The following is an 8,065-nucleotide window of genomic DNA, read 5'->3' as shown; positions in this document are numbered from 1 at the left end:
TTTTCACGGCCATTATTCTGGTACCTTACTAAAACATGTAGTTATCTTACTGATAATAATGGCAAGGCGCATAGCAAAAAGAAAATAACTTCTTATGTTGAAATGCAAACACTAAGGTGAACAAATTATATTATGAATTTGTTAATTTCTTTGATCATAAATTTATCTTGTTCTGCAAGCCAGATTAATTTAAGCTCTTGATATGATTTTGATTTAATTCAGTAACTAGTGACATAGACAAAACTAGTGAGCAATTATTTCATTTTCAATTATGAAATTAATTATTAAAATATTACTTACTTTATTGGTTTACTTTAAAATAGAGGTATTTCAGGAAAGTATTGCCTTGGAATAAAAGTGCAAATAATGAATGCATAAATGCAGTTTTATTAATTACACTTCAATAAAAAATACTCCCGCCGCAGCAAACCTGAAGACTAAGCGAATTTCCATTTGCCTGATTGGATTTACACTAAAAATGTCTCCTTAAAAATATCACATTTATTCCCTATTTAAATAGAATGAGTTAAAACACATACTTAGGTTTGCTGCAACAAAGGGAGGGTAAAAGTGTTTTTTTAATGTAAAATGTTAATAGTTAGTAAGAAATAAAAACATTTTCCAAATTTGGGCAAAATATGTTAATAAACAAGCAAACTACAACAGTTTACTTATTCTCCATAAGAATAACATAGGAATTTTAAATTTACAATTTTTTGGAATTTTCTCCGTAACCGATAGGCGCATTATAACGCTTCAATATACTAAATTATTGGTTTTTTTAAGCTCTACAAAATAGTTTAGAAAGAAATTGCAAAATTTTATGTTTTTTGGGTCAAAAATGGGAAAAACCCATTTTTACCCCATAAAAGCCCCCATAAACCCCCGTTCCCATGGTCCGATCATACTGGTTCGCAAACTCGTTTGAATAAACGTAGGTTTACACGTTTGTACCAAATTTCATCAAAATCGGATCATTTTTGCTCGAGTTATCGCGCTAACGGACACATATATATAAATATATATATATGAATTTGAACGGATGGTGTTTTTGGCCTCTAGGGACCTCAAAACGAAAAAAAAAAGTTCAATATGAACAATAGAACATACATCTAATTAGGTGTTTCCACTAATGGATATTAATATAAATGTACTTGTTAAAACAAAACATTAAAAAATGTTTTAACAATGCAAACCATAAGATAATTACTCACATTTATTTTGAGCTGTTTTACAATTTTACCTACTTTTGTAAGGACTTCCAACTTATCACTACACCTACACTGCAGTGAGGTTTAGTGGAGGTCATTCACTATGAGATAAAGCTTGATTGCTTAATGAGATTTTTAGTGTGAAATTAGATATAGATTATATTGTTAGCATTTGACCTAATTTTACTACCTTAGTAATTATAATTAATAGTTGCTCTTTATTGACATTAAAAATCCAATTAATAAAATTACATTAAATGCCAACAGGATTTTTGCAGTGGTAAAGATTAACATTTTATGGAAATATATCGACAATCTTTATTTCAATGACCTGATGTTCCTCACATCAACAACCAGATGAAATTATATATTTTACAAGAATCACATAGATTGTAAGGAGTAAAAAAGGTAAAAATGGGTCTTGAGTAATGTTCTAAATGGCAATGTACTAAAAGATTTTAATTTTTTGTTGTATGTCTTGAGCACTATTAGGATGTTTTTTTTTTTCAATAAAATCAGATTATGTTTTGTGAATCAACTCAATTTCTGTGTACAACATTGCAAGTGTTTGAGTTTCTACTGAAGTATGGAAGGCATTGTAATCAAGACCTTCTTAGTATTGTTTTGAGTTTAAAAATATTTTACCTCGACAACCATGACTGGGTACAAGTCAGAATAGGTTAAGGCCTAAATGTATTGTAGTCTATTTTTGCTACTTATCACAGTTATGTATTTTTGTTAAAAATAGACTGGTTGTGTTTTTCTCCACATTGCAAATATCTTTCTTCACATAATCATTCCATGATGAATTACCTTGGATTACAATTTGTGTGTGTGTGAATAAATATAAAACATACTCCCATTAAATATATTTATGGATGAGCTGAAGACAGTTTTAAGGTATTTTTCTGGCCAGGTTTTTTAGAGTGTGTTATAGTATGTCCTGGGTGATTTTTTTTGTTTGTTTTTTTAGCGAATTTCCCATATAGGGAATAAGCTATTACCGTAGTACTCATGGTAAGACCTGGACCAGGGACCGATTTACTTTTTCGTTTTGAGGTCCCTAGAGGCCAAAAACACCATCCGTTCAAATTCATATATATATTTATATATGTGTCCGTTAGCGCGATAACTCGAGCAAAAATTATCCAATTTTGATGAAATTTGGTATAAACGTGTAAACCTACATTTATTCGAACGAGTTCGCAAACCAGCATGATCGGACTATGGGAACGGGGTTTTATATGGGGTTTTATGGGGTAAAAATAGGTTTTTCCCATTTTTGACCCTAAAAACACAAAATTTTACAATTTCTTTCTAAACCATTTTGTAAAGTTTAAAAAAAAAACAAATAATTTAGTATATTGAAGCGGTTGTGCGCCTAATGGTTACGGAGAAAGTTCCAAAAAATTTTAAATTTAAAATTCCCATGTTATTCCTATGGAGAACTAGCAGAGTACCCGTCCTTCGTACGGGGTTGGCATATAAGTTTAAATTGCTTATTTCAGTTATACTCAAGCTTTGCGTTTGCAATGGGGGAGGACAAAGTTTGATAAAATTTGCTTCTTTAAATTGACGGTATACTATGGTATAACACATCAACCATAGCCATAATGTTTTACCTCTTCACCTAAACAATAAAAAGAAATAAAGTATTACAAATATAAATACCCCCGCCGCAGCAAACCTGCAGACTAAGCGAATTTCCATTTCCCTGAATGAATTTACACTAAAATGTCTCCTTAAAAATATCACATTTATTCCCTATTTAAATAGAATCAGTTTAAAACATACTTAGGTTTGCTGCAACAGGGAGGGTAAAAGTGTTTTTTTTATGTAAAATGTTAATAGATGGTAAGAAATAAAAACATTTTCCAAATTTGGGCAAAATATGTTAATAAACAAGTTTACTTATTCAACAGTTTACTTATTCTCCATAAGAATAACATAAGAATTTTAAATTTACAATTTTTTGAAATTTTCTCCGTAACCATTAGGCGCATTATAAGGCTTCAATATACTAAATTATTTGTTTTTTTAAGCTCTACAAAATAGTTTAAAGAGAAATTGCAAAATTTTATGTTTTTTGGGTCAAAAATGGGAAAAACCCATTTTTTCCCCATAAAAGCCCCCATAAACCCCCGCTCCCATGGTCCGATCATGCTGGTTCGCGAACTCATTTGAATAAACGTAGGTTTACACGTTTGTACCAAATTTCATCAAAATCGGATCATTTTTGCTCGAGTTATCGCGCTAACGGACACATATATATATATATATATACTAGCTGACCCAGCGAACTTCGTATCGCCTAAGTTATAGGTTTCCCCTAAGACAGACCGATGGAAAGAAAGTACCGTTACGTTTAATTTTCAAGATGATCTCGTTCGCATCGCTCAATCACGTCCTGGTTGAAGTTCGTTCGCTACGCTCACTCACCTTTGGGTTGGAGCTCGTTCGCTACGCTCACTCACCTTTAGGTTGGAGCTCGTTCGCTGCGCTCACTTGCCTTCAGGTTAGCTCGTTCGCTACGCTAACTCGCCTCCAGGCTGAAGTTCGTTCGCTACGCTCACTCACCTTTTGGTTGCAAATTAGCTGTTGTCATAAATGTAAAAGAAATAATAGTTCTGCACCCTGTTGGTAATCCTTGTAACTTTAATGCTATTGAACATCATAGAACAGAACCAACTTGTTTAATTGAAACAGCTGTTAAGATTCATTAATTCCATTTCTCATAAGGTTAACATGGGAAACTCCAGAGCCACTGGGGCGGAGCCCTTTTAAGAATTTCGAAACGGGAAATAGTTTACGTCCGATTCGCATACCTACAGAATTTACACACCAAATTTCATAACGATCGGTGAAGTCGTTCCGGAGGAGTTTGCAGACAAACACTGTGACACGAGAATTTTATATATTAGATATCTATCTATCTATATATTAATAGGCAAGCATGTTTCTTTAAAACCTTTTTTCTCAGCTCGTGTGCATCGTAGGGAAAATCTACGCATACCGTTGGAAAGCTATTTTCCTGTAGGTGTGCAGAATCCCTTTATAAATTTAAATAGGCTCAAAGATAAGCACAAAAAATAAGTTTAAAAGTTGTAAAAAATTAACATGGATCTTATGCGTTGCTATGCTGGTTACGAAATAACAACGAAATATAAACAGAAAATCAAAACAAATGGAGGAAACTCCAATCACATGTTTTATTTACAGTGTGGGGTGAAAATAGTTAAGTGAGTACATTACATATTTTTGGTCGAGTTTCGACCACTGGACGACCTCTCGTATATATAAATATATATATATATATATATATATGAATTTGAACGGATAGTGTTTTTGGCCTCTAGGGACCTCAAAACGAAAAAAAAAATCGGTCCCGGGTCCAGGTCTTACCATGAGTACTACGGTAATAACTTATTCCCTATATGGGAAATCCGCTAAAAATCACAAATTATTCATGACATTAAAAACATAATCATAACTGTAAACAATCCTACTTTGACAGTTCTCATTGTGTATCATAGTTGTTTGTTGCTGCTTAGTTCAAATTAGCTGTTTATGAAAAAAATATATAGTGCTGCACCCTGTTGGTAAATCTTATAACTTTTTAATGCTTTTGTATATCATAGAAGCAACTTTTTAGTTGAAACAGCTGACTAAATGCTTTAATTCCCTTTAAATATGAATACTCATAAGGTTAACATAGTGTTGCGGGCTTAACAGGTTCTTTACAATAAAAACTTGGCGATTTTAAAATAGCTATTTTATTTACACTATTTACTCGCTATTTACAATCATTGCAATTACCTAACACCTAACTAATCCTATCTAAACCTAGCTATTGCCTATTCTAATTTACAATGTTTCTACTTACAGCTAGCCTCTACAGGATTTATCACTACTTCTGTTACAACACTGACCAGGCCCGGTCTGGCTCCATTGGAGGCCCTCGGCTAGATGTTGATTTGAGGCCCCCAGCCAGAAATAAAACAAGGACCATGGGGTGCTCTCACGGCAACAATTAGTTAGCATATTTGTTTGCTGCATGCCACAGGTTCATAAAAGGGGCCTAATGTGGTTTTAAATGATAAAAGTTTTGGATAATTTTGATTAAATTAATAATTGCTAAATTTCCATAAATTAAAATCTTTGTATTTATAAATTTAATTCCAAAGGTATCAATCAATTTAAATTTGATATAAAATTTGCTCGTATTTCTATTCACCTCTACAGCTGCCATAAAATTTAAAGGCCTATTCTTAAAATTGTTTTAAGTCTTCAATTTAAAAATAAGACCAAAACCTAGCTCTTGGAGTTTTTGCCATACATGGTAAAAAAGCATATCACGTACCACTTTTGAATTTTGAATACATCTATGAATGGACCACATTTACTGTTTATCACACACTTTACTCCATAGTTGTACTTCAGCAACAAAGACAAACAGAAATAATCAAAAGTATTTTAATTTAAACGTTATAAGGCTTACAAAAAACTTCTGATGATTTCCGCCTGCCTAACCTGCTAACCATAAGTTCAAACAGTTTGAATTTAATTTGTTTTTATTTTGAAATATTTCCTATCCATTTTTACTTGCGCCACTTGGGTGCACACGTTTCATTTTATAAACTGAACGATTCACGTGTTAGTAATCTTTCAAACAATACGCCATAACCTACTACGTAGGAATGACTGGAAACAGTCGTCGGTGATTAAACTAGTCGTAACACCATACTCTACCTTTTGGTGTTGAGATGAGGCTGACTGGTCGAATAAAATCAGTTGTAGATAAACTGACGGATAGGAATTGGGAACAGTTTTTAGGGATGATACATAAAATGTAATTGCATTTATTTTTGTTGTTTAAAAAAATATGAAATTGCCAAGACACTGTGTTTTATATACTGATGATTTAGATTTTAATGCCTGTAGTAAAATCTGTTTTAAAAACCAGGTAACAAATAAATAGGAATATTTGTTATACTGAGTTAGAGACATTAGGCCTACTTAATAATTTAAATCTTGCAGTCATGTATAACTAAAAATTTTTTATTAATTGTAAATGTTGTCATTCTATTACGTTTTATACCAAAGTAACAAAATATTAATTCAAATGACAACAAACAATAGGAATCAAGCGGGAAAACTCTAATGTTTAAAGTAAAATTATATTCGATAATTTTCTTTGCAATGACTGAAACCACTGCACCGATTGAACGCCACCAGTTGTTGTTGTAGTGGAATTCTCTCGGTTTTTCATTCGACTGAAAAAAAACCACTGGTTTAAAAAACAACCGATTGACAAATTGACTAGTCGATAGTTTTTTCCAGTCGGTTGTCCCATCACTATACTAGTACAAGCGCTAAGCTGTCTGCTTGAGTCCAGACACCAGACATATCGCTGACGCGCCGGCACGGCAATGTCTCGTCACTACAGCGGAGCGCTGGGCACTGAGCTGATTCGAACGGTGCGTTGCAGTGAGATCGGTGACTATCCTCTAGTACCGAGTGACTATCACTGTACTTAGGGGCTACCCCTAACTGTAATTCAATTAAAAAAAGAGTATTGTTTTTTAAAAATTGTTTTTGCAAAGACTACGTCGCTGTGAAACAGTTAAACAAAATATTTTTTTTTATTATAACTAAATTTTTTTGAATTTATTTTTTGGCTTTTGGAGGCCCTCTTGAGCCAGAGGCCCTCGGGGATCGCCGACCAGCCGCCCTGGCCAGACCGGGCCTGACACTACACTGTCACTACTGTCACTACACTGTCTCTACACCGTTACTACACTGTCACTCTCACTAGCACTAGCACTGGTCACTAACACCGACGGGCGCTTGCCGCGACGATTCTCGGAAGGCTGAACTCAACTCCACTGCCGTGTGCCGGAAGACGGTCCCTCATATAAGTTTACCGTGGAACATTCTGGAGACCCCTAGTAGCCTAGACAAAGGTGTTTACAGATCACTGTGGAAGCTTCTGGTGGATGTCAAAGACCCTATTGACGTAGTCCGTTGACATGGGTCTATTGTCTTTCAGGGAACCCCTTGTTGACAAACAACCCTTTTTAGACGGCGCCTTGCTATTGTTGCGCGGGACTCCTGACTTGTAACAATAGGGAACTACAGAGCCACTGGGGCGGAGCCCGAAGGGATTTTTGGGATAAGAATATGCCTATATGTGAATCGGGAATGTGAACTATCATCATGCCAAACTTCAGCCCAATCCATCCCCCCAATCCCCCAATCCATGTTTAGGTTTATGCGTGATTGACCTTCAAACACACAAACAAACAAACAAACGAACAAACAAACACACAAACTTTCACATTTATAATATTAGTAAGATAAGTCAACTGTTGTAGTTTGCTTGTTTATAAACATATTTTGATCGAGTTTGGAATATACTTTAATTTCTTAATAAACTATTAACATTTTACAAAAAAACACACACACTTTTACCCTCCCTGTTGCAGCAAACCTAAGTACTCATCGTTAAACTAATTCTCTTTAAATAGGAAATAAATGTGATATTTTTATGGAGGCATTTTAGTGTAAATCGAATCAGGTTAATGGAAATTCGCTTAGTCTGCAGGTTTGCTGCGGCGGGGGTATTTATAGTTTAAAACTATTACTTCCAAACTAAAGAACTAATTACAAGTGGTGATAAATCAAAGTCAAGGTACGACATATAATCCTTATTTATAATATTTGAAGGCGATTTCTATGAAACACTACTCCTCTGTTAATAATGGACGGATTTTTGCAATGAGCCAAAATTAATTACTTTTTGTGAAGACACCCCCTCTCACTCATTCCTGTCATAAATGTCCTCGGGGCTTGCC

The sequence above is a fragment of the Macrosteles quadrilineatus genome, unplaced genomic scaffold (assembly GCF_028750875.1).
Source record: "Macrosteles quadrilineatus isolate MER2022 unplaced genomic scaffold, UCM_ALF_1.0 Scaffold_2__2_contigs__length_208266976, whole genome shotgun sequence".
Classification (NCBI taxonomy): Eukaryota; Metazoa; Arthropoda; class Insecta; order Hemiptera; family Cicadellidae; genus Macrosteles; species Macrosteles quadrilineatus.
The sequence above is the reverse complement of the archived record's forward strand: the minus strand, read 5'-3'. Positions refer to the sequence as shown.